This window comes from Ranitomeya variabilis, chromosome 3 (genome assembly GCF_051348905.1).
Source record: "Ranitomeya variabilis isolate aRanVar5 chromosome 3, aRanVar5.hap1, whole genome shotgun sequence".
Classification (NCBI taxonomy): Eukaryota; Metazoa; Chordata; class Amphibia; order Anura; family Dendrobatidae; genus Ranitomeya; species Ranitomeya variabilis.
The window spans coordinates 406212653-406238887 of record NC_135234.1 but is presented as its reverse complement, the minus strand read 5'-3'; the positions used below and the strand labels follow the sequence as shown (position 1 = coordinate 406238887).

The following is a 26235-nucleotide window of genomic DNA, read 5'->3' as shown; positions in this document are numbered from 1 at the left end:
TTTAAACTTTCATATTTTTTATTTTTTTCATATTTTTAAAAACTTTTTTTTACTTTTGGCATTTTTTAATAGCCTCCATGCGAGGTTAGAAGCTGTCACTACTTGATCGGCTTTGCTGCATAGAGGTGATGCTCAGATCACCTCTATGTAGTAAAATTACAGCATTGCTATGAGCGCCGGCCACTGGGTGGCGCTCACAGCAATCCATCATCAACAACCATAGAGGTCTCAAGGAGACGCACCGATGACCCAGCTTTGAGACTTTGAGACTGCCATCGGCGTAATAGTACGTCTGATGGCTGTAAGGGGTTAATAATAAAGATATACCAATGTATGCCAATCTGATAAAGGCCATAGGGATACTAATTTTTCCTCAGTCAGGTTAATGGAGTCCAATGGATATATGTGACATATATGTTGGGAGCTTAATGTAAGCAGTGTAATCTATTTATATAATTACCTTAAATTGTCTGTCTTCCACTTCCGTCTGGACATCCTCGAATCCCACAATCCACCTCGCCGCAGCGGAAGTACGCCGGCCGTCATATTGGAATACCCAAGTGATGGGTATTCCAATATGGCACCCGCTGGTGGTACCAGGCCCTTGTGCAGTACAACCAGCAGGTCATCACCGCAACCCCGCTGCTGGGACTCCCCTGCCACAAGAACCCCACACCGCAAGGACCCCTCCCCACCGTTGGGATCCAGGCCGCCGCTGGGATCTCGACCGCCACTTGGATAGGTGGGTGAGCGCTTGGGGACGAGAGATTTCAGTGCTGAAAAGCCTGCCCTCATCGGGATGTCACCAGCCTCCATCTAGTAATTCATAATTAAACAGTGACCCTCTATGTGCCGAGTTAAGGATGTGGTGTTTAGAAAATACTAGCCACAATAACATGGGTTGAAAACAAACATAGGTCCATTAAGTTCACCCTTTCTCCACTAGTTATACATCCTTTATCGTAAGAATATTTATAGCCCTCAATTATGTTTGTTGTGAGAAGATCATCCAGCCTTTTTTTAAATGCTGTTATAATGTCTGCCATTACTACCTCTTGTGGTTGGCATTCAATAGTCTGACTACTCTAACTGTAAAGAACCCTTTTGTTATGACCTGGTGGGTACGGAGCGGTGCTGAGATGACCTGGTGGGCAAATTCAATCATGGACTCACTACGGAGCAGCACTGAAATGACCTGGTGGGTAAAACAAAAATAGGACTAGCTCTGAGAAGGTGGTAACTTTACTGACCGCAATCCCTACTCCTAACACCAACACTAGAAATAGCCGTGGAGCGTACCTAACTCTGCCTAGACGCCTCTGCACAGTCTAAGAACTAGCTACCCCTAAAGATGGAAACGGAAAGCTATCTCGCCTCAGAGAAACCCCCAAAGGAAGATAGCCCCCCACAAATATTGACGGTGAGTGGAGAGGGAAATGACAAACTCAGAAATGAAACTAGATTTTTTAGCAAAGGAGGCCACTACTATCTAAATAGACAGAGATAGGATAGGTTGCTGTGCGGTCAGTATAAAAACTAAAAGTCCATGCAGAGTTTATAAAAATAACCACCACACCGACTCACGGTGTGGAGGGGCAAATCTGCGACCCCAGAGCTTCCAACTAGCCGGAATATTTCATAATGACAAGCTGGGCAAAAGAGACATAAATTGAACTGAACAGAAGGTCATAAGCAGGGAAAGACCCAAAAAGTAGCAGACTTATCTTAAGCTGAAAATGGACTGGCCAACAGAGAACTTCCAGGAAAGGACTGAATCCACAGGAAATACATTGACAGCTGGCATCCACTAAAGCCAAAAGCCCAGTTAAATAACAAGGCCAGGAAACCGATTAGTGAACGCAGCTGCTAAGTTCCACTTGAAACCACCAGAGGGAGCCCAAGAGCAGAACTCCCAAAAATACCATTCGCAACCACAGGATGGAGCCCAAGAACGGAATTCACAACACCTTTTTTATTTAGATACTAGAATCGCCTTTCCTGCACACATAATAGATGTCCCCTCATCCTTTGTAAGGTTTTGGAAGAAATAAGTAATGTGCCAGTCCTTTATATTGACCACACATGTATTTATACATGTAACTGAGATCTACTCTGATTATTTTTTTTTAAACTAAACAAGCCCAACTTTTCCAATCTCTCATCATATGAGAGGCCTTCCATCACTTGTAATAATCTAGCTGCCCACCTTTGAACTGACAAAACTGGATCCCATATTCAAGATGTGGCCTTTCAAATGATTTATACAGCGGTAACTATACATTTTGTAGGTCTGCTACTGGTGACCCTGCATGGTATTCCCTTCTCCCTCCATGCAGGGAAGCTGGCTTTCTCATCGCTCCAGCCCTTGGCACAGTCCTCAGCATGCTACTGCTTCCTGATTACTGTGTGCACTCTCTTCCGCATTCCTAAAGGAGCAGCGTGCGCATTTTGTTAAATGCCCTCAGCTTGTTGCTGAGAGGCATTTAGCTTAAGTAGTACACCTGCAAGATGACTTCCAGCCAATAGCAGGGAGGCATCTTGTATAAAAGTCTCCTTCTTCCCTAGGGAGTCACCAAGCAACGTCTAGAATCATTAGTAAGTTGTACTACTAGTGAGTTGTGAGGTCCCCTGGTATCGGTTCAGCCAGTGTTCTGTATCCGTAGTCCCCTGGTCCCGGTGTGGACAGTTATGTATCCGTAGTCCCCTGGTCCTGGAGCAGCCAGAGCATGAACTTCATCTCCTGGTCCTGGATGGAGTGGTCAGTGCCTGAACTTCAACCCATGGTCCCGAGAGTCCAGTGCCTGAACCTTGTCCCATGTTCCCGGAGCGTCCTGTGCCTGAACCACGTCCACTGGTCCCAGAGCGTCCAGTGTCTGAACCTCATCCCCTGGACCTGGAGCAGCCAGTGGATGAACATCATCCCCCAGTCTGTGTATGGCCAGCCCCTGTTCAAGTACCCTAGACCAGTGTGTCTGAACTAAGCCCTAAATCAATTTTAGTATACCTTACCTCAGTCAGCAGCTGCAGTACTGGGCTGTGCCCAGGCGTGGTACTTGGGAGCTACCTGCCAAACGAGCCTGACCTCACAAATAGAGGCTCCAGTGAACACCAAGGTAGCTACTTAGTTACACCCCTTCCTGATTGGGCCCTGCCCTGTGGCACAGTTGGTCCACATATATACTAGCGACACGGCTGGGCATAACACATTTGTATCACAGGATTTCATCTTTCTATACACCATAAAATTGTTTACTTTTGCAGCAGCTGCTTGACATTGAGTACCGTTACTTAGCCTACTTAATTACACTTTCATTCAAATGGGATTTCAATCCTCTACTTCCATTTTTCACCACATACTAAATATACTTGGAAAATCTCTTGAAGGTTGTAAGGATCCTGGTGTATCCCACAGTGAAACAAACTTTACTCCTGCTATTGCTCTCATTGTAGAAAATGTATATCTTATAATGTTATGGTATAGATATGGCATGTATTTTGTATAGAATTATTTCCAGGTTGCCTTTCTACTAGAAAGTATAGTAAAGTATTCTGGTCAAAAACATTGAAGCATTTTATGCCAACAGATTTTTTGGTATGTTTGGTCCATTATGGGCTATGGATAGGTCTGGCATATATGATATTAGACATTTCCATGCACTGAACAAGAAAACATGGTATAAAATTAGCCTAAACCACATATGACAACTTGTGGGCTGAATGACAGTTAGTGTGTTACAGTAGTATCCGTCCTAAATGATAGATGTATCTGCCAGTGTTGTGCTCATAATGCACAAGCTGCTTGTCACATGGAGGTCCATATATCACATGCTTTCAATTTTGAAGACACATTTATTTTTAAAGAACTGGCGGATGGATCTTATCAAAACTAATTAAGCTTCCCGCGAACCCATGAATACTCCTCATACATTTGGTGAACTGGAAGCATCATGTGCATTAAGCACCCATCTCCAGCCTTCGGATTCTGGGCTAGAGACACAAATGAGTGACACGTCTCTTTGATTTGCTTTCATTTTTTGGTGTTTCTTTGTTTCCATGTGCTGAGGTTTGGCAGAATGCGCACTACTATATTATTTATTGCATGTAATGTTTACGCTACACCCATTATTACAAGTCTGCATTCTTCACTATGGACCGGCTTCCAGTTGGCGCGGCTACATGATAATTTTACCTTTTATGTGCATGTTTGTTCTGACAGTGTGACCATGAGCACAGAAAAAAATCCGCTGAACTCGTATCACCCATAAACTAACGACTCTCAAGCCACCCGCTTGTCATTATACTTCCAGTAAATCTGATTTAACTGTAGAAGGATTAATAAAACCAAGGAAGAAAAAAAAACAAGCAAAACACTTTTTGGATGCAATGGGCAAGTGAGTGATTATGACAATAAGAATGAAGAACAGAGGGAAGAGAAGATTTAATAGAAGTGAAGGGGGAGGGGGCATGGATTTCATCAGCTTCGTAGGCATTTTCCACTTTAAGTTTTTCTATAAATATGTCTTTATGGATGTTGTTTTACTAGCTTAAAAACATCTAATTGAAACCAGTTGACTAAATCTCCTTGGATCAAGAAGCAGTAATAAGCAAAGAGAGTATCTTATCCTTGCAATCCAGAAATACTTAGGGGCTGGTATACTTGATGCATATGTAATCAGTTTACTTGCAGATCCTCGTTTTCTGTAATACCTTAGCCTGTCTAATGTCTTACACTAATATATTTCACCAAAGCAAGAAATAATAAAATGGGTAAATTATGCTGGTTGTTTAAGATGGTGTATTCTTACATTTCTCATATTTGTGGTGTTAGTTTTAAGGGTAAAGATTCCTAAATGACCAGAGTGGCACTCCTAACATCTGTTCACAGAGATGATAGATTAGTGCATGATCACTGACATGGACAAACCTTTGAACAGATGCTAAGGTGCATATTTGGAAATATACATAGCATATAGTATAAACATAACCACAGATTTAGCCATAAGGTATTTTGGATGCTGTGAAGCCAAACATGTATGTTATTGAACATTTAACATAGCAATCAGGGCTGAGAATAGTGCTCCTTGGGTTTATTTTGCATAAACGCAAAGACCTGAGTGCAGGTGTTCACCTCTCGTTTCTCAGGCACTTTGGAGGTACAATGTGACGCTATTTGCCTGTGCCCCTACATGGCTCCCCTCCTTGTAGAGGAACTGGCATACTTACTGTCCCAGCTGCATGCCTTGGTCCCCGGCGTGCTCCCTATTTCCATGTGTTGTGTGTGCCACACTTTGTGGCGGTGTGCCTAGTGTATGCTCACGCTCTCCTGCTCTTAAAGCCAATAGATTGGAGGCATCTTGTTTAAAAGGCACCCTCCCCAATAGGGAGGTGCAAATCAACCAAGAATCATTAGGTAGCGTGGTAGTCTACTGAGTTGTGAGGTCCCCTGGTCCTGGTGTGGCCAGAGTCCTGAACCCGTAGTCCCTGGTCCTTGTGAGGTCAGTCCTGAACCTGAAGTCCCTGGTCGTAGTGTGCCCAGTCCTGAACCTCATCCTCCAGTCCGTGTGCGGACAGTCCCTGAATCAGTATCCTAGATCATGTGTCTGAACGTGTGCCTATCCGAGTATTCTGTGTATCCAGACTGTCCTAATAGTCTCCGAATGAGCATTGTCTGAGACTCAGTGCCAGTAATCGTTCTACCCATGAATCCTGAACCTAGTAGTCTCATCTGAGCCCAAATCTTGTCAGTAACCATTCTGCAGAGGATCCTGAACATAGTTGTCTGGACCTAGCCCAAGCCTGTGTACCTGACTCCTGAGGTCAGCAGCTGCAGTACTGGGGACTGCCTAGGAGTGGTACTGTCATGGGTGTGTCAGAGGCTGCAGACCGTCACTCTGCATCTGACTGCAGAAGGTCTCAGCAGTTTGCTTTGCAGACTGTTCTGGGCCTTCTGACTTTAGACCCAGTGGCAATCTCCCCCAGCTCTAGTGGACACACCTGGACCAGGGTGTATATAACTTGCTTGGTTGCAGCTTGGAGCTATAGCAGTCTATCTTCCTCTCTGGTGTTTGGAGGACGTCCGTGTTTCTCTCTGTGTCGACTCTAGCTAAGTGTCCCCCCTTGTTTTGTGTATCCCATCTGTCTTTAGTGGTAGTGAGGATTGACTGGCATCTAATGCAGGGCTTATCGCCAGGGTCAAGCAGGGATTAGGTATCTTACTCTGCGATAGGTGTGGAACCTATATAGGGATGATGGGGCAGACAGGGAGATGTTAGATCTGTGTAGGGGTCTCCACTCCCCCCTTCCCTAGTCTTTGGTTACCTTTCCCTTATCCCTTCATGTTGCACTTAGCCTTTCCAGTACGTTGTGTGACATGTACCTGGCGACTGCCTGCAGCTCAAGACTGACCTCCAGTGAACACCAGGTAGCCGCTTAGCTACACCCCTCCTAGGTAAGCCGAGTGGGGTGGCATAATGGGTCTACGAACCACATGCACTACTCACATGCGTAGCAGACAGTATAATGTTGGTAATATTGTGCCATGCATATAGGCCCCCATGTACCTAGCTTATATATAAAAAAATATACCTGTGGGATACTCTGGGCTGATATGCCATCAGCATACCTTCTTTTTACTGTGTTAAGAAGTGTGGTCTTACTCAGGGCGTGATAAGTATTTTTTTCTCACCAAAGTACCCAATGGCTATCTAGAGCAACTATATGACATACAGTGGCTCATGTTGGTGTCATACGTCAGGGAATACTGGTTTATATGCCTAAAATGGAAAATTGGAAATGGTAACACCTATTTATTTCTATTCGAGAATGAATAACAGAAGAATAGAAGAATGCAGATGTATAAGCCAAAGTGCTGCAGCATTTTTATTACATGTTTAATTAAAACACATATATGTCTAATTATATACTTTAGTGTACCTATAATTTGAAAAACTTTTCTTATACTATAGGGGCGGTACAATGTTGTCGATCAGTGGGTTTCTAGGTCCTGTAATCCCTACTGACCGGTGAAAACTCCAACCAGTAGTGAGCAGCTTGGGAGGTATACAGGCTTAATATTAAGTCTGAGCGTATGTATTCCACTTTCACTGAGAAAACCTAAGATAAAAACAAAATGAACAAATACCTCGTAGTAGGCAAATAAATAAATAGCACATGTAAATAACAGGGAACTTAGTTTACACTATTTTGATTAAAAAAAAGCATAAAAGCCATCCCAACAAGGTGTTACCAACCGTAACGGTCCTACCACTAGTATTTGTGTGCCTGCAAACCTCAAAATAGAGGGGGACAGAGCAGGACCCAGAGTCGACTGTTGTCGTAGCCACTTTCTCAGAGCAGTGGACAGAACCATAGACATACCATTGAGCTGGACTGCCACCAATTCGCAGCAGTACATAGTCTCTATAATATATAAAAAATTGTTTTCTTTCAAGTGAAAGGCACACTTTAAGAATCCATTTTTATTTGGGCAGTGAAGAAGGATAAATGATGATCTAGCTTCATAGGTGTCATTGGTTGCTTGGCTAAGTTCTCATAAATGAAGCAGAAATTAGCGTGAGGGAATTCAACACTGGCCACTGCTCCAGCATGTATCAAGATCAATATGAAGCCATCAGTAAGTTAAAATGGTCTCAGTCAGCAACAAGGATAAATGTGGTGCCAGTGCTTTAGATTTTATTTTACACACATGGATTATTTTATAGACATTTGCATCTTAATACCTTAATATATATTGATTCTGAAGCATTATCTAGTATACTACACATAATAAAATGCTTCTTGATGTTCTTAGTGTATCTCGTTCTCTGTGTATTGATATTCTTAGCAGGCCATTAAATTGTCCATAAGATATTTCCATACAGTTGCTAATGACGAGTGGCAAATTATAATTATTTGCTATTTATATTTGAAAATTTAATTTTTTTTTATTTTCCTAATACTGTTTAACTTTCATTGACAAATATAATTCATCCAGTAAACGACTACGTTTTCTTGGCAGATATATATTATAGATTATTTCTTCTTTAAAGAACCAGTGTATGCAGAAATTTACCTTTAATTCTGATTTATTGTTAGGGGCTGGCTAAATATGTTTATAGCTAGCTTTTAATTACCATCTTTTATGGTCTGAACTTTGTGCTTTTCAAGAATTTTTTTTTGGTCTTAGGTCCTGGTCTGCCTCTGCTTTTGTTTTTCTTTCAAGATGGTTATAGATAGAACTTTCTGCCTATGTTAAGCTAGTTTATTCCTTACCCTGGTTCAGCTCATTATTTCTATACTAGATGGTGGCCTGATTCTAACGCATCGGGTATTCTAGAATATGTATGTATTTATGTCGCGCTGGGAGAGGGGGTTAAATTGCTCGCCAATATTGCTAATTGGTCGCGCCCGGCTATCCGATCAGCGAAGTGTTTTTCAAATCTGTCACCAATTCGCGGCCGGACTGCACCTGTCGCTGATTGGTCGCGTCCAGCCGGGCATGACCAATTACCAAAGCGGTGTTTAAATACCGCGCCAATATCGCTGATTGGTCGCAGCCGGCCCTGAGCTACCAATCACTGAAGCGGTGTTTAAATCCCGCGCCAATATCGTTGATTGGTCGCGGCCGGCCGGGCACGACCAATGACCGAAGCGGTGTTTAAATACCGCCCCAATATCGCTGATTGGTCGCGGCCGGCCGTACGCGACCAATCACTGAAGCGGTGTTTAAATCTCATGCCAATATCGCTGATTGGTCGCGGCCGGCCGGGCGCGACCAATCAGCAAAGCATGGTTTAAATCCCGCGTCAATTCGCGGCTTGACTGCATCTGTCGCTGATTGGTCGCAGGATGTCGGGGGTTCGGGGTGCAGGATATAGTACAGCCACGTAGTATATAACACAGCCACGTAGTATATATCACAGCCATGTAGTATATAGCACAGCCACGTAGTATGTAGTATATAGCACAGCCACGTAGTATATAGCACAGCCACATAGTATATAACACAGCCCATGTACTATATAACACAGACAGCCACGTAGTATATAGCAGCCACATAGTATATAGAAATGCCACGTAGTATATAGCACAGCCACATATATAGCACAGCCACGTAGTATATAGCAGCCACGTAGTATATAGCAGCCACGTAGTATATAGCACAGCCACGTAGTATATCACACAGCCCACGCAGTATAAAGCACAGCCCATGCAGTATATAGCACAGCCCACGCAGTATATAGCACAGCCCACGCAGTATATAACACAGCCACGTAGTATATAGCACAGCCACGTAGTATATAGTAGCCACATAGTATATAGCAGCCACGTAGTATATAGCACAGCCACGTAGTATATAGCACAGCCCACGCAGTATATAGCACAGCCCACGTAGTATATAGAACAGCCACGTAGTATATAGCACAGCCCACGCAGTATATAGCACAGCCCACGTAGTATATAGCACAGCCACATAGTATATAACAGCTCATGTACTATATAACACAGACAGCCACGTTATATATAGCATAGCCACGTAGTATATAACACAGCCACGTAGTATATAGCACAGCCACGTAGTATATAGCACAGCCACGTAGTATATAGCACAGCCACGTAGTATATAGCAGCTACGTAGTACATAACACAGCCCACGCAGTATATAGCACAGCCCACACAGTATATAGCACAGCCCAAGCAGTATATAACACAGCCACATAGTATCTAGCAACCAAGTAGTATATATAGCACAGCCACGTAGTATATAGCACAGCCCACGTAGTATATAGCACAGCCCACACAATATATAGCACAGCCCACGCAGTATATAGCACAGCCACATAGTATATAGCACAGCCACATAGTATATAGCACAGCCACATAGTATATAGCACAGCCACGTAGTATAAAACAGCCCACGTGCTATATAACACAGACTGCCATGTAGTATATAGCATAGCCACGTATTATATAGCACAGCCACGTAGTATATAGCACAACCACATAGTATATAGCACAGCCACAGTCACCTAGTATATAGCAGCCACATAGTATGTAGCAGCCACATAGTATATAGCAGCTGCGTAGTACATAACACAGCCCACGCAGTAAATAACACATCCCACACAGTATATAACACTGCCCACGTAGTATATATCAGTCACGTAGTCTATTACATAGCCCACGTAGTATACAGCAGTGTGGGCACCATATGTGTTGTGAATTCCGCTCTTGGGCTCCCTCCGGTGGTTGTAAGTAGCACTTTTGTGAATTCTGTTCTTGGGCTCCCTCCTGTGGTTTTGAGTGGTATAGCTGCTTCTTGGATTTAGCATTAGCAGCTGCTTCCACTGATCGTCTTTCTGGCTCGGCTATTTTAGTCTGGCCTTATTCCTCAATCAATGCCAGTTGTCAATTGTTCCTGCTTGGAGCCACTGCTCTTTTGGATTTCCCTGACACTCTGTCCAGTTCAGCAAAGATAAGTCCTTGCTTGTCCTTTTGCAGTCCATTTGTTGTGGACTTTATTGTTCAGCACATTCTATGTTTTGCTCATTTGTCCAGCTTATCAGTATGGATCTATTCAGCTAAGCTGGAAGCTCTGGGCTGCAGATTTTGCCCTCCACACCTTTAGTCAGGTGTGGAGATTTTTGCATATCTCTGTGGTGGACTTTTTCTAGTTTTTATTACTGACCGCACAGTGTTCTTTCCTTACTATGTATATAGCTAGAAGTGGCCTCCTTTGCTAAATCTAGTTTCATACTACGTATGTAATTTCCTTCTCCTCTCACAGTCAATATTTGTGGGGGGCTGTCCTATCCTTTGGGGATTTTCTCTGAGGCAAGATAGCTTTCCTATTTCTACCTTTAGGGGTAGCTAGTTCTCCGGCTGTGACGAGGTGTCCAGGGAGTGACAGGAACATCCCACGGCTACTGCTAGTGTTGTGTTAAGATCAGGAACTGCGATCTGTATAGTTACCACCTGCTCAGAGCTAGTCGCATGTCGCTCCTAAATTACCAGTCCATAACAGTACAACTGGCCAAAAATGAGTTGAATGCATCTCAAAAGAAGGAAAAGAAAAAGAGTTCTGAGCCATTTTTTTTTTCTTTAGTCTGTTTTGCCTTTTTCCTTCCTCTTAATCTCTGGGTGGATTTGGGCGTGGACATGGATGTTCAGGGTTTGTTTTCTCGTGTGGATCAGCTTGCTGCAAGAGTTCAGAGTATCCAAGATTATGTTGTTCAGACTCCAGCCTTAGAGCCTAGAATTCCTACTCCAGATTTGTTTTACGGGGATAGATCTAAGTTTTTGAACTTTAAAAATAACTGCAAATTGTTTTTTGCTCTGAAACCCCGTTCCTCTGGTGACCCCACTCAGCAAGTTAAAATAGTTATTTCTCTGCTGCGTGGTGACCCTCAGGACTGGGCATTCTCCCTTGAATCAGGGGATCCGGCATTGCTTAATGTAGATGCATTTTTTCAATCGCTCGGATTATTGTATGACGAACCTAACTCTGTGGATCATGCGGAAAAAACCTTGTTGGCTCTGTGCCAGGGTCAGGAAGCGGCAGAATTATACTGCCAGAAATTTAGAAAATGGTCTGTGCTTACTAAATGGAATGAGGACGCTCTGGCAGCAATTTTCAGAAAGGGTCTTTCTGAAGCCCTTAAAGATGTTATGGTTCCCCACGCCTGTTGGTCTGAGCGAATCTATGTCTCTAGCCATTCAGATCGATCGGCGCCTGCGCAAGCGCAAAGTGGTGCACCATATGGCAGCATCCTCTGAGCGGAGTCCTGAGCCTATGCAATGTGATAGGATTCTGACTAGAGCGGAACAGAGGGGATACAGACGTCAGAATGGGCTGTGTTTTTACTGTGGTGATTCAGCTCATACTATCTCTGATTGCCCTAAGCGTATTAAGCGGGTCGCTAGATCTGTTACCATTAGTACTGCACAGCCTAAGTTTCTCCTGTCTGTGACCCTGTTTTGCTCATTGTCATCTTTCTCTGTCATGGCATTTGTGGATTCAGGCGCTGCCCTGAACTTAATGGACTTAGAATTTGCCAGGCGCTGTGGTTTTTCTTTGCAGCCTTTGCAGAGCCCTATTCCTTTGAGGGGTATTGATGCTACACCGTTGGCCAAGAATAAAAATCAGTATTGGACTCAGCTGACTATGTGCATGGCTCCAGCACATCAGGAAGATTGTCGTTTTCTGGTGTTGCATAATTTACATGATGTTGTTGTACTGGGTCTTCCATGGTTACAAGTACACAATCCAGTGTTGGATTGGAAATCTATGTCTGTGACTAGTTGGGGTTGTCAAGGGGTACATAGTGACGTTCCTTTAATGTCAATTTCCTCTTCCCCCTCTTCTGATGTTCCTGAATTTTTGTCAGATTTCCAGGATGTAATCGATGAGCCCAAGTCCAGTTCCCTTCCTCCACATAGGGACTGTGATTGTGCTATTGACTTGATTCCAGGCTCTAAGTTCCCTAAGGGCCGACTTTTCAACCTGTCTGTGCCAGAACATACCGCTATGCGGAGCTATGTTAAGGAGTCCTTGGGGAAGGGGCATATTCGGCCGTCTTCGTCACCATTGGGAGCGGGATTCTTTTTTGTTGCCAAGAAGGATGGCTCCTTGAGACCCTGTATTGATTATCGCCTTCTTAATAAGATCACGGTCAAATTCCAATACCCTTTACCTTTGCTCTCTGATTTGTTTGCTCGGATTAAGGGGGCTAGTTGGTTTACCAAGATTGACCTTCGAGGGGCATATAATCTTGTTCATATTAAACAGGGTGACGAATGGAAAACAGCATTTAATACGCCCGAAGGCCATTTTGAATACCTGGTGATGCCTTTCGGGCTTTCTAATGCTCCTTCTGTATTTCAGTCCTTCATGCATGACATTTTCCGCAATTATCTTGATAAATTCTTGATTGTGTATTTGGATGATATTTTGATTTTTTCCAATGATAGGGAGTCTCATGTGAAGCAGGTCAGGATGGTATTCCAGATCCTTCGTGATAATGCTCTATTTGTGAAGAGGTCTAAGTGCCTATTTGGAGTTCAGAAGGTCTCTTTTTTGTGGTTTATTTTTTCTCCTTCGTCTATAGAAATGGATCCTGTTAAGGTCCAAGCCATTCATGACTGGATTCAACCCACATCTGTGAAGAGCCTTCAGAAATTTTTGGGCTTTGCTAATTTTTATCGCCGTTTCATTGCCAACTTCTCTAGTGTGGTTAAGCCCCTGACCGATTTGACGAAGAAAGGCGCTGATGTGACAAATTGGTCCTCTGAGGCTGTTGAGGCTGTTGAGGCCTTTCAGGAGCTTAAGCGCCGATTTACTTCTGCCCCTGTCTTGCGTCAGCCGGATGTGTCTCTTCCTTTTCAGGTTGAGGTTGACGCTTCTGAGATTGGGGCAGGGGCCGTTTTGTCACAGAGGAATTCTGATGGTTCCTTGATGAAACCATGTGCCTTCTTTTCCCGAAAGTTTTCGCCTGCGGAACGCAATTATGATGTCGGCAATCGGGAGTTGTTGGCTATGAAGTGGGCATTTGAGGAGTGGCGACATTGGCTTGAGGGAGCCAAGCACCGCGTTGTGGTCTTGACCGATCATAAGAATTTGATTTTCCTCGAGTCGGCCAAGCGACTGAACCCTAGACAGGCTCGATGGTCCCTGTTTTTCTCCCGTTTCGATTTTGTGGTTTCATATCTTCCGGGATCTAAGAATGTTAAAGCGGATGCCCTCTCTAGGAGTTTTTTGCCTGATTCTCCTGGAGTTCTTGAGCCGCTTGGCATTCTTAGGGAAGGGGTGATTCTTTCTGCCATCTCCCCTGATTTACGGTGGGTGCTTCAGGAATTTCAGGCTGATAAACCTGACTGCTGTGCAGAGTAGCACTGTCTGGCACTAGGTAGCTTCCACCATTCGCGAGCAGGCAACAACACTAGGGATGGAATGATACGGAACTTTCATCCATCGACAGGCATATATCCACACACACACATTAGCAAGTTTACAATAGCGCATGGCCAAGTGGCCATGCGAACCTTTTATAGCAGTAGCGCTCTGGGACCATCCTGATGATCCAATAGGAGCCGCAACAGGACCTGAGCATGTGACCCCCAACCTCCAATGAGAGGTCGTCGCATGGGCATGCTCAATATGGGAAAAAGCAGGACTTAGTCCCTGGAACGTCTGCTCGCTGCTGATCAGTGCTGGCTACAAAGGCAGAGCCTGGAAAGGCAGTAGTAACCAAGTGCACAGTATCAGACTGAGTGAGACGCTGGGATCGATGTCTTCGCTGAGCAGGTTCCACTGCGGCTGGAGGAGATTGGGAGACCGCAGCAGACATGGTTCAAGATTCCCCCTGTGCAGCGGCGGGAACTCGACACCTAACAGACACTTTCTGTGCTTTGTCCAACAGGAAGGAACAATTTTTTTAGCACATAGTAAGCCAACTAATAGGTGATGTAAACTTAGACTGGATATTCTTAAAATATTCCCAGTTTATCAAAACATGTAAGCCACTTTTATTTGTGTTAAGTTTTCACAGTCTAAGATAAATATGCCCTCTACAGCCACAGTGCCCAGTAAATGTTACAGCTCAGTGTCCCCACAAAAGTACCAGTGTCAACTCATAGCAGTTACATAACAGTTGCATACATGGTCCTTAATACTTATATACATCACCTTTTGTGCTCCTCTTCTTCCCTAACATTTATTATTCATGATGGTCCTATTTTTGTACCTTTTTCATGTATGACAGAACAGAAGAAGTCTACCCAAGAGAGTACTGATCACTTGATTAAGGCTCTTAGGAGCTGAAACACGTTGGTCTCCATTGACACTGGTTGGAGCTGCCTTTCACTATGTTTTTACATTGATATTTTCTACAATAAACTCTGGATTTTATTTTACGTACCTACTACCACGCTGGATTTCTTCTTTGATTCTATGAAATAAACAAGGCCATAAAATGTTCAAATTGCACTTACTTTACTTTGTGTTATTTTTTTTGTTTTTAGTTGATGCTTGCTAGTTAAATATAACCACTAGCTGCTGTATGCTTTTCTCTTTCATGACCTGATGTAGCCACCAATCATTATTTAATTCATGACAAACAAAATAACCACCTAATACTAAAATAATAGGTGCGATTAAATTATGCTTGAGACCTATTTAATTAGAAAATTACCACTTCACTCCTTGAGTTTATACATATAATATGGTAAAATCCATTTACTGTAAAGTCATTGTATTGTCATGAAACAACCTTGACAATTTTTGGGAAGCCCAGTTGAATATTCTTCAAACGGGTAACATTTTTTTCTGAAGAGTTTCCACTTAGGCTACGTTTCCACCTTAACACCCTTTACCAGACAAATGGATAGCATCCAACAGGCATTTTAGTTCTGTGAAAACCAAATAACGTGATTTGTTATAATATGAAATAATTTTTCTTTATCTGAACCATCTTCACCGACTGAGAAAATATTCATAAGTGGATCAGTAGTTTTTGCAATACGTCCGCAGTTGCTAAAGCCTTCCAGCTATTTGTTTATACTTAACTATTGCCTTTAGGCTTTAAGTTACTGTAGCTTTGGATATATGCCAGATGAATGCACTTATGTTTTTACAGTTCCGATTGGGCAAATTCATTTTTTAGTTTTTATGTATCCTACTAAAACAAAATTCTGCACTGTTCTCCTCCATATGACATGTTTCCCTATTTAGCTATGGAAATATTAATGTAAGTCTTGGGTGTAGGCTACAGAAATATTTCTCTTCCTCACTGTCCATGGGATGAGATAGGATTTGTTAAGCATTTAACAGGGAACAGGGAAATGTAGATTTCCCATGAGCTCCTTAAATAGCCTGCATGTGTTAAATATATTGTTGTATTAAAGTGTCTGAACGTGTCTTTAAGATGGTGCGTGGGAAGAAGAATCAGGACAGTCTTATAAGTCAAAGGAATGTCTACAGGAAAGCATATCAAAGAGGAAAATTAAATAAAGAAGGGAACACATATAGCGATAAATATTGGGGAAGGCAAAACTGTTTGCACTTTTTCAGAATCCATTAAGTTTAGAGATCATAAAAAGTTCAAGGAAATTAAAAGTTTTTCCAGGAATGTAAAATTTTATTTTGTACTTCCCAGTTGAGTTTAAGGCATTAATGTTTTTAGTACATTTTCCAGTGTACAGAATATGGTTATTTTTATCTCAAAAATAATAGGGGATATTTATTATTTGAAAATAAAACATGTTTTTTTTAGGTAAGCCTAGTAAAAAAATATTCAGTTTAATTCTGCTTTGCAGAATCTGTACATTTTAGGACTAGGATCATTGAAATGTCTTCTTGTACGGCAACTGCTTTGCTAAACAATGTGTAATAATTATACGGGATAACTCACGAGACTCTTTGCGTGGAACAAGACAACTACAGGACACAGTTTTATAAGTGGTAAAGTCTATATTATCACACAGTGATTCAAACAGGTGAAGAGAGCAACTCAAGTCCACAACACTTGGTGCAAATATCAAATGCAGCTCAGCAGTCTATAGGAAACTTCAGAGGAGAATGCAATTAAGCAGAAAGTCTATGAAGCACAGTTATTCTTGAGGATACTTGACACGAATAAATCCTTGTCTTAGTCCAAACACAGATAGATAAGCTTATAAGGCAGTTCAAATAATGCAGATGGAAGTAAATACGAGCAGCAGATGAAGGAGGATTACTGGAAACTTGTGTATGCAGCAGGAACTCAGAGCAGAGTAGCAGGATCACCACACAGGTTCACAGGAGCAGGTATATAGCCAGGGAGTAATCAGGGATCAGGAGCTGGATGCAAGGCAGAATACTCTTGCACAGACTGAAGGCTGGGGTGGAGTTTTATAGCAGGAAGACACAGTGCACATGAGACCAAAGACGCCATCTTGGAAAAGGGCAGTAATGTACAAAAGGTAAAAAATGTTCAGAGTCCTGACACAATGGTAATAATGACTTGAATGTATTACATTTAGGTTTCATTTATTAGATGGAAGTCTATAAGAGAGAAATATATTTATATTTTACTTAATGGTTAAAGATGTCTATATTTTATTATGTAAGCTTTTGCTAGGGAAGGTCATATTAGATACACACCCTTATTTCCTCTTTCCCTTTCTTTCTCCCTCCTTCTCTCTTTTTACTTGTATGCTAGTACAGTAGGATATGTGCTTTATGGCACCTGCAATAACCCCAAAAGTCTACAGGGCCAATTTGCAACTGGCAACTCTGCCATCATAGTGCTGCTTAAGCTTTTATGGAAGGAACCATTTTTTGTCTACTATTTTGGTGACCCTTCAAAAATAGGAGTGTAATAACACCAAGGTGTTACTGGCGCTGCCCTGGTGATGCTATCAGTGGGCAAGTGAATGAGCGCAGGTAGTGCAGGCAGAAGGAACGCAGTGCACTAGGACCTTAGACTAGTGTAGTGAGCACAGGACCTGGCACTGAGCAATCATGTGATCGGGGGGGAGCCACCACACGTGAGTGCAGGGAAGGACACTGAGCATGCAGAGCACAGGGCAAAGACAGAAAACGTGGTCAAGGAGAGCCGATAGGAGAGTCAGAAGCCAGGCGAACGCGCAGTACCTAGGGACAAGACAAAGAGTAAACGGAGACGAGCCAAGGGATCAGATAACCAGGAGAGACAGAGCAGTACAAAAGCAGGATACGGAGGCAGAAGTCAGGGGACAAACCAAATCATACACAGCAAGGCACACAAGCACAGAGGCACACGATTAACCCCTTAATCCCGTTTGACGTACTATCCCGTCAAGGTGACCTGGGACTTAATTCCTGGTGACGGGATAGTACGTCATACGCGATCGGCCGCACTCACGGGGGGAGCGCGGCCGATCGCGGCCGGGTGTCAGCTGCCTATCGCAGCTGACATCCGGCACTATGTGCCAGGAGCGGTCACGGACCGCCCCCGGCACATTAACCCCCGGCACACCGCGATCAAACATGATCGCGATGTTCCGGCGGTGCAGGGAAGCATCGCGCAGGGAGGGGGCTCCCTGCGGGCTTCCCTGAGCCCCCCGCAGCAACGCGATGTGATCGCGTTGCTGCGAGGGTCTTACCTCCCTCCCTGCAGGCCCCAGACCCGGATCCAAGATGGCCGCGGATCCGGGTCCTGCAGGGAGGGAGGTGGCTTCACAGAAGCCTGCTCAGAGCAGGCACTGTGAAGCAGCCTGCACTTCTCGCAGATCGGTGATCTGTCAGAGTGCTATGCAAACTGACAGATCACCGATCTGTATTGTCCCCCCCTGGGGCAAAGTAAAAAAGTAAAAAAAAAAATTTCCAAATGTGTAAAAAAAAAAAAAAAAAAAAAATATTCCAAAATAATGAAAAAAAAAAATATATATTATTCCCATAAATACATTTCTTTATCTAAATAAAATAAAAAAACAATAAAAGTACACATATTTAGTATTGCCGCGTCCGTAACGACCCGACCTATAAAACTGGCCCACTAGTTAAGCCCTTCAGTAAACACCGTAAGAAAAAAAAAAAAAAAAACGAGGCAAAAAACAACGCTTTATTACCATACCGCCGAACAAAAAAGTGGAACAACACGCGATCAAAAAGACAGATATAAATAACCATGGTACCGCTGCAAACGTCATCTTGTCCCGCAAAAAACAAGCCGCCATACAGCATCATCAGCAAAAAAATAAAAAAGTTATAGTCCTGAGAATAAAGCGATACCAAAATAAAAATTTTTTCTATAAAATAGTTTTTATCGTATAAAAGCGCCAAAACATTAAAAAAATGATATAAATGAGATATCGCTGTAATCGTACTGACCCGACGAATAAAACTGCTTTATCAATTTTACCAAACGTGGAACGGTATAAACGCCTCCCCCAAAAGAAATTCATGAATAGCTGGTTTTTGATCACTCTGCCTCACAAAAATCGGAATAAAAAGCGATCAAAAAATGTCACGTGTCTGAAAATGTTACCAACAAAAACGTCAACTCGTCCCGCAAAAAACAAGACCTCATGTGACTCTGTGTACTTAAATATGGAAAAATTATAGCTCTCAAAATGTGGTAACGCAAAAAATATTTTTTGCAATAAAAAGCGTCTTTCAGTGTGTGACGGCTGCCAATCATAAAAATCCGCTAAAAAACCCTCTATAAAAGTAAATCAAACCCCCCTTTATCACCCCCTTAGTTAGGGAAAAATAAAAAAATTAAAAAAAATGTATTTATTTCCATTTTCCCATTAGGGTTAGGGTTGGGGCTAGGGTTGGGGCTACAGTTAGGGTTGGGGCTAGGGTTAGGGTTGGGGCTAAAGATAGGGTTAGGGTTTGGATTACATTTACGGTTGGGAATAGGGTTGGGTGTGTCTGGGTTAGGGGTGTGGTTAGGGTTACTGTTGGGATTAGAGTAAGGGGTGTGTTTGGATTAGGGTATCAGTTATAATTGGGGGGTTTCCACTGTTTAGGCACATCAGGGGCTCTCCAAACGGGACATGGCATCCGATCTCAATTCCAGCCAATTCTGCGTTGAAAAAGGAAAACAGTGCTCCTTCCCTTCAGAGCTCTCCCGTGTGCCCAAACAGGGGTTTACCCCAACATATGGGATATCAGCGTACTCAGGACAAACTGGACAACAACTTTTGGGGTCCAATTTCTCCTGCTACCCTTGTGAAAATACAAAACTGGGGGCTAAAAAATCATTTTTGTGAAAAAAAAAAAGAATTTTTATTTTCACGGCTCTGCGTTATAAACTGTAGTGAAACACTTGGGGGTTCAAAGTTCTCACAACACATCTAGATAAGTTCCTTGGGGGGTCTAGTTTCCAATATGGGGTCACTTGTGGGGGGTTTGTACTGTTTGGGTACATCAGGGGCTCTGCAAATGCAACGTGACGCCTGCAGACCAATCCATTTAAGTCTGCATTCCAAATGGCGCTCCTTCCCTTCCGAGCTCTGTCATGCGCCCAAACAGTGGTTCCCCCCCACATATTGGGTATCAGCGTACTCAGGACAAATTGGACAACAACTTTTGGGGTCCAATTTCTCCTGCTACCCTTGTGAAAATACAAAACTGGGGGCTAAAAAATCATTTTTGTGAAAAAAAAAGAATTTTTATTTTCACGGCTCTGCGTTATAAACTGTAGTGAAACACTTGGGGGTTCAAAGTTCTCACAACACATCTAGATAAGTTCCTTGGGGGGTCTAGTTTCCAATATGGGGTCACTTGTGGGGGGTTTGTACTGTTTGGGTACATCAGGGGCTCTGCAAATGCAACGTGACGCCTGCAGACCAATCCATTTAAGTCTGCATTCCAAATGGCGCTCCTTCCCTTCCGAGCTCTGTCATGCGCCCAAACAGTGGTTCCCCCCCACATATTGGGTATCAGCGTACTCAGGACAAATTGGACAACAACTTTTGGGGTCCAATTTCTCCTGCTACCCTTGTGAAAATACAAAACTGGGGGCTAAAAAATCATTTTTGTGAAAAAAAAAAGAATTTTTATTTTCACGGCTCTGCGTTATAAACTGTAGTGAAACACTTGGGGGTTCAAAGTTCTCACAACACATCTAGATAAGTTCCTTGGGGGGTCTAGTTTCCAATATGGGGTCACTTGTGGGGGGTTTGTACTGTTTGGGTACATCAGGGGCTCTGCAAATGCAACGTGACGCCTGCAGACCAATCCATTTAAGTCTGCATTCCAAATGGCGCTCCTTCCCTTCCGAGCTCTGTCATGCGCCCAAACAGTGGTTCCCCCCCACATATTGGGTATCAGCGTACTCAGGATAAATTGGACAACAACTTTTGGGGTCCAATTTATCCTGATACCCTTATGAAAATACAAAACTGGGGGCTAAAAAATCATTTTTGTGAAAAAAAAAAGAATTTTTATTTTCACGGCTCTGCATTATAAACTGTAGTGAAACACTTGGGGGTTCAAAGCTCTAAAAACACATCTAGATAAGTTCCTTATGGCGTCTACTTTCCAAAATGGTGTCACTTGTGGGGGTTTTTAATGTTTAGGCACATCAGGGGCTCTCCAAACGCAACATGGCATCCCATCTTAATTCCAGTCAATTTTGCATTGAAAAGTAAAATAGCGCTCCTTCCCTTCCGAGCTCTGCTATGCGCCCAAACAGTGGTTTACCCCCACATATGGGGCATCGTCGTACTCAGGACAAATTGCACAACAACTTTTGTGGTCTAATTTCTAATCTTACCCTTGGGGAAATAAAAAAAATGGGGGCGAAAAGATCATTTTTGTGAAAAAATATGATTTTTTTATTTTTACGGCTCTGCATTATAAACTTCTGTGAAGCCCTTGTTGGGTCAAAGTGCTCAACACACATCTAGATAAGTTCCTTAGGGGGTCTACTTTCCAAAATGGTGTCACTTGTGGGGGGTTTCAATGTTTAGGCACATCAGGGGCTCTCCAAACGCAACATGGCGTCCCATCTCAATTCCAGTCAATTTTGCATTGAAAAGTCAAATGGCGCTCCTTCCCTTCCGAGCTCTGCCCTGCGCCCAAACAATGGTTTACACCCACATATGGGGTATCAGCGTACTCAGGACAAATTGCACAACAATTTTTGGGGTCCAATTTCTTCTCCTACCCTTGGGAAAATAAAAAATTGGGGGCGAAAAGATCATTTTTGTGAAAAAATATGATTTTTTATTTTTACGGCTCCGCATTATAAACTTCTGTGAAGCACTTGTTGGGTCAAAGTGCTCACCACACATCTAGATAAGTTCCTTAGGGGGTCTACTTTCCAAAATGGTGTCACTTGTGGGGGGTTTCAATGTTTAGGCACATTAGGGGCTCTCCAAATGCAACATGCGTCCCATCTCAATTCCAGTCAATTTTGCATTGAAAAGTCAAATGGCGCTCCTTTCCTTCCGAGCTCTGCCATGTGCCCAAACAGTGGGTTACCCCCACATATGGGGTATCAGCGTACTCAGGACAAATTGTACAACAACTTTTGGGGTCTATTTTCTCCTGTTACCCTTGGTAAAATAAAACAAATTGGATCTGAAATAAATTTTGTGTGAAAAAAAGTTAAATGTTCATTTTTATTTAAACATTCCAAAAATTCCTGTGAAACACCTGAAGGGTTAATAAACTTCTTCAGAGTGGTTTTGAGTACCTTGAGGGGTGCAGTTTTTAGAATGGTGTCACACTTGGGTATTTTCTATCATATAGACACCTCAAAGTGACTTCAAATGAGATGTGGTCCCAAAAAAAAAATGGTGTTGTAAAAATGAGAAATTGCTGGTCAACTTTTAACCCTTATAACTCCGTCACAAAAAAAAATTTTGGTTCCAAAATTGTGCTGATGTAAAGTAGACATGTGGGAAATGTTACTTATTAAGTATTTTGCTTGACATATGTCTGTGATTTAAGGGCATAATAATTCAAAGTTGGAAAATTGCGAAATTTTCAAAATTTTCGCCAAATATTCGTTTTTTTCACAAATAAACGCAAGTTATATCGAATAAATTTTACCACTAACATGAAGTACAATATGTCACGAGAAAACAATGTCAGAATCGCCAAGATCCGTTGAAGCGTTCCAGAGTTATAACCTCATAAAGGGACAGTGGTCAGAATTGTAAAAATTGGCCCGGTCATTAACGTGCAAACCACCCTCGGGGCTTAAGGGGTTAAGGATGAGTCACCTGGGTCAGCAACCACAAACCGAGTATACGCAAGTATCACCGACATTAAATGCAGGTACTGCCAACATTAAATAGCCACCACAAAAACAAAGAGAGGCGGACTGAATTGACCCTGACCTGACCAGGATGGAGGTGGGACCATCCTGTCCAGAGTCATGACAAGGAGCATAAACAGGAGAACTTAATGAAATAGTTTTAGATGCACTTGTACCCAGTGCGGAAGCATGATTGCATTTTGCATCATAGATTTTTCCATGCTATTCCCGCTCTGTATGGATAAGGACATTTTTTGATTTATCCATTTCAAGAAATGTAATTGAAAATCACAGAAGAATGTGGTGAATCTCCATTTGGCTCAGCTCTTAGAGGAATTAAACTTACAACAAATCCCAGTCTGTTGAAAGAAAATGTTTGGGAGTAGTTCCCCCTTTCCTTAGGCTGGATTCAGTGAGCCATATTTTACAGTCCATATATCAACCCAGTATTTGACCAAACATAGACATACACAAGGCCTTGTATGCAAACATAAGGCTTTAAAATATGGTCTGGAGACTCGCAGTCAGTCCTTGCATTGTGGTCCATCTATGGACCATGAAATTCAGCTGTCTGAATCCGATTCATCTGTTTTTATGGGGTGGAGGTTGGGTGGGAAGAGAAAACTCCACTGTGCATATTCCATTTGACTGACAACTCATAATGACAATGTTCATGTCTATGTCAGGGGCCTATGTTGCAGATATGTGACAGAAAATAATTGCACTGTATGCAGCTCTATTTTTCCTATTAAAGTGGTGGACACCTTAGCATAACCTGACTAACAATATATAAAGCTAATGGCATCTGCTGGGCAATAGATTGGGGTACTGGTTTGAGTTTTCTGTTTAAAACACAAAACCAGAACGCATATGTGGCAACTGTCAAAAAGACAAAAAGATGAGTAGAAGTATTGATTTAAAAGAAGATCACATCTAAAAGTATTTAGGTAGAGGTATGTGTATTGGGAATACAACATACATTTCTTCAGACACATGGTAGAAAGCTGAAGACGGAAATAACTGTTGGTCAAGAGACGTCTATTTCTCATGACTCCACATGTGTTGTGATAGAGGGATCATCTGTTGCACATCTCCTTTTTCCTGGGAATCAAGGATCAACTTTTTTGTGTGTATATGACTCAATTAACCTCTTTTTATTTTTCACAGAATGAGCTGTATGGCAGCCCCTAATATATTCACAATTAACATGCAGATTTAAGGTTCACAATTTTTGCACAATTTGTAATGTTCTTTATAGCAAACTATATTGCATTATGAGTAGAGATGGGCGAACCCCTGGATGTTTGGGTCCGGACAAACAGTTAAGAAACTTTCAGTTCAGATACCAGAACAGTACCTGAACCCGAACCACATTCACTTGAATGGGGGCCCCGAACATCCAGTGTTTGCCACGCTGTCAGGTGCATCGCAGCGCTGTAAACGCTGTCTCTGATCGGCGGTAAAATCATTACCATCGGTCAGAAAGATGTGGTTCCCACGCTATCAAATTACAGCATGAACCTTCAGCTATGATCAGAATTTTGAAAAAAAATGTACCCCTTCAGTCACTGGGGTCTGCTGATGGGACTACTACTCTCATCAGCCTACACCTGCTGCCACTAATAACAGCGAGAGCAGGTGGCGGCTGATGGGAGTATTCATCAGCCAGCGCTCTAAAAAAAAAAATGGCATGGATTCCCCCTGTAGTTTTGATAACCAGTCAGGCAAAACTGATAGCTACGGGCTGCAACCCTCAGCTGTCAGCTTCAACAAGGCTGGCTAACAAGAATAGAGTTATTTAAAAAAAATGGCATGGGGTTCCCCCATTGTTTAAAACCAGCCAAGCTAAAGCAGAAAGCTGGGGGCTGGTATTCTCAGACTGGTATGGGGCCAAGTATATTGACCCCCCAGCCTAAAAATAGTAGTCTGCAGCCACCTAGAAAAGGCGCATCTATTAAATTGTTTGCTCATTTCTTCCCACATGCCCTGTGGCGATGGCAAGTAGGGTTGATATTTCTGGGGTTGATGTCACCTTTATAGTGTCTGGTGACATCAAGTCCATGGCTTAGTAATGGAGAGGTGTGTATAAGAAGCCTATCCTTTACTAATCATATAGCTGTATTGTAAATAAGCACACCGCCAGTATAAAGTTCTTCATTTGAAATATAAAACCCACACTTTTACTTTTTTTTAAATATACTCACCTAATGCCGATTCCACTGAAGCCCTCATCTCCTGTAAAAATCTTAAAATAATAAACTTGATATGATTGTTTTTGTTGTGTATTATCAAAACAATAAAACATTTTGAATGAGAAAAAAAATAATAAACAACAAAAATACTCACATAAAGCCCAATTCTACTGAAGCCAACGTCTCCTGAAAAAAAATAAAAAATAAAAAGCAACCATATCCCTCACCTGTCTGTAGTTCAGTCCCATGCAGTAATCCATGTCTGGGGATATACAGTTTTTAACCTTGATGGTGCCAAGATGTGACTGTCCAGGGGCTGAGAGCCCCTGAGGAATGAGCTGCTGCGAGCTCAGCTTCAGTGACTAGCGGTGATGTCATAGAAGTTACTGCAAGTCACTGAGGTTGCATTCCCAGCCGGGCCAATGAACTGCAGTGACCTCGGTGATGGAGTAGTAGCCGGTCACAACTGTTGCTCACGCTGTCATCAAACAACGTGGGAACCTCGGCTCTTTGACCGCCAGTAATAATCTTACTGCAGATCAGAGCCGCCAGTGTTTCTCTGTGCCAAAACCGAACAGTAACACATACTTAATCGTGAAGTCCATGTTCGGGGTCCGTGCCCAAATGGTAGGTGTTTCGGTACAGACCACCAACTTTACTGTGTTGGTTCGCCCATCACTAATTATGAGGTGACTTGATTTTTGAGGCTCCTGTGACTACATGGGGTTTTCCAACAATACAATAATTTTTTTTCTGTTTGAACTGATTAAAAAATATATACCCTCTATAATCCAGTACAGGGTACTCCTGAGGTCTGCGCCAGCTCAAGAAGTGATGTTTTACAATTTAGTAGTCACAACACCCCTGCAGTCTGTAATTAGCTACAGCTGTCAGATGGCTAGAAGACCATCAGAGAAATATCCAATGATGTGATCTTCTGGCCACCTGACCTTTGCAGCCATTTACAGGCTGCAGTGGTGCTGTGACTTTGGAGCTGGGCAGACATTGCTTCACTTCTAGGAGCTGGTGCAGACCTCTAGAATGGCTTGCCCATGGATCCAAAGGGGCACTGGAAGATGAGTATGCTTCTGTTTATTATTTTTAATTAATCCATGCCAAAAAGAATAAGTATTTTATTTTACTGTCAGACAACCCCTATCTATTTAATCTTGAATAACTATCTTATGTAGAGTCATATTTTTTTCTTAGATTTCTTATGTTAACTGTTTTTAATAAACTGACAACAATCTTGTTTTAATTTTAGTCATTTTTACATTTCACTGCTATTACGATTAGGTTACTACTACCTT

General features: G+C 42.6%; 1 protein-coding gene and 1 long non-coding RNA gene across 11 annotated transcripts in view; one reads left to right on the top strand and one right to left on the bottom strand.

Moving 5' to 3' along the window:
- BCAS3 (BCAS3 microtubule associated cell migration factor) overlaps window positions 1–26235 on the top strand; it is a 1590540-nt gene that overhangs the window by 1198136 nt on the left and 366169 nt on the right. The window lies entirely within an intron of this gene.
- Window positions 6767–25407, bottom strand: LOC143818274 (uncharacterized). The gene is made up of 3 exons (XR_013224435.1): window positions 25153–25407; window positions 14916–14945; window positions 6767–7113 (listed from the first exon to the last, which is right to left on the bottom strand). It is a non-coding gene; the product is annotated as an uncharacterized LOC143818274 (long non-coding RNA).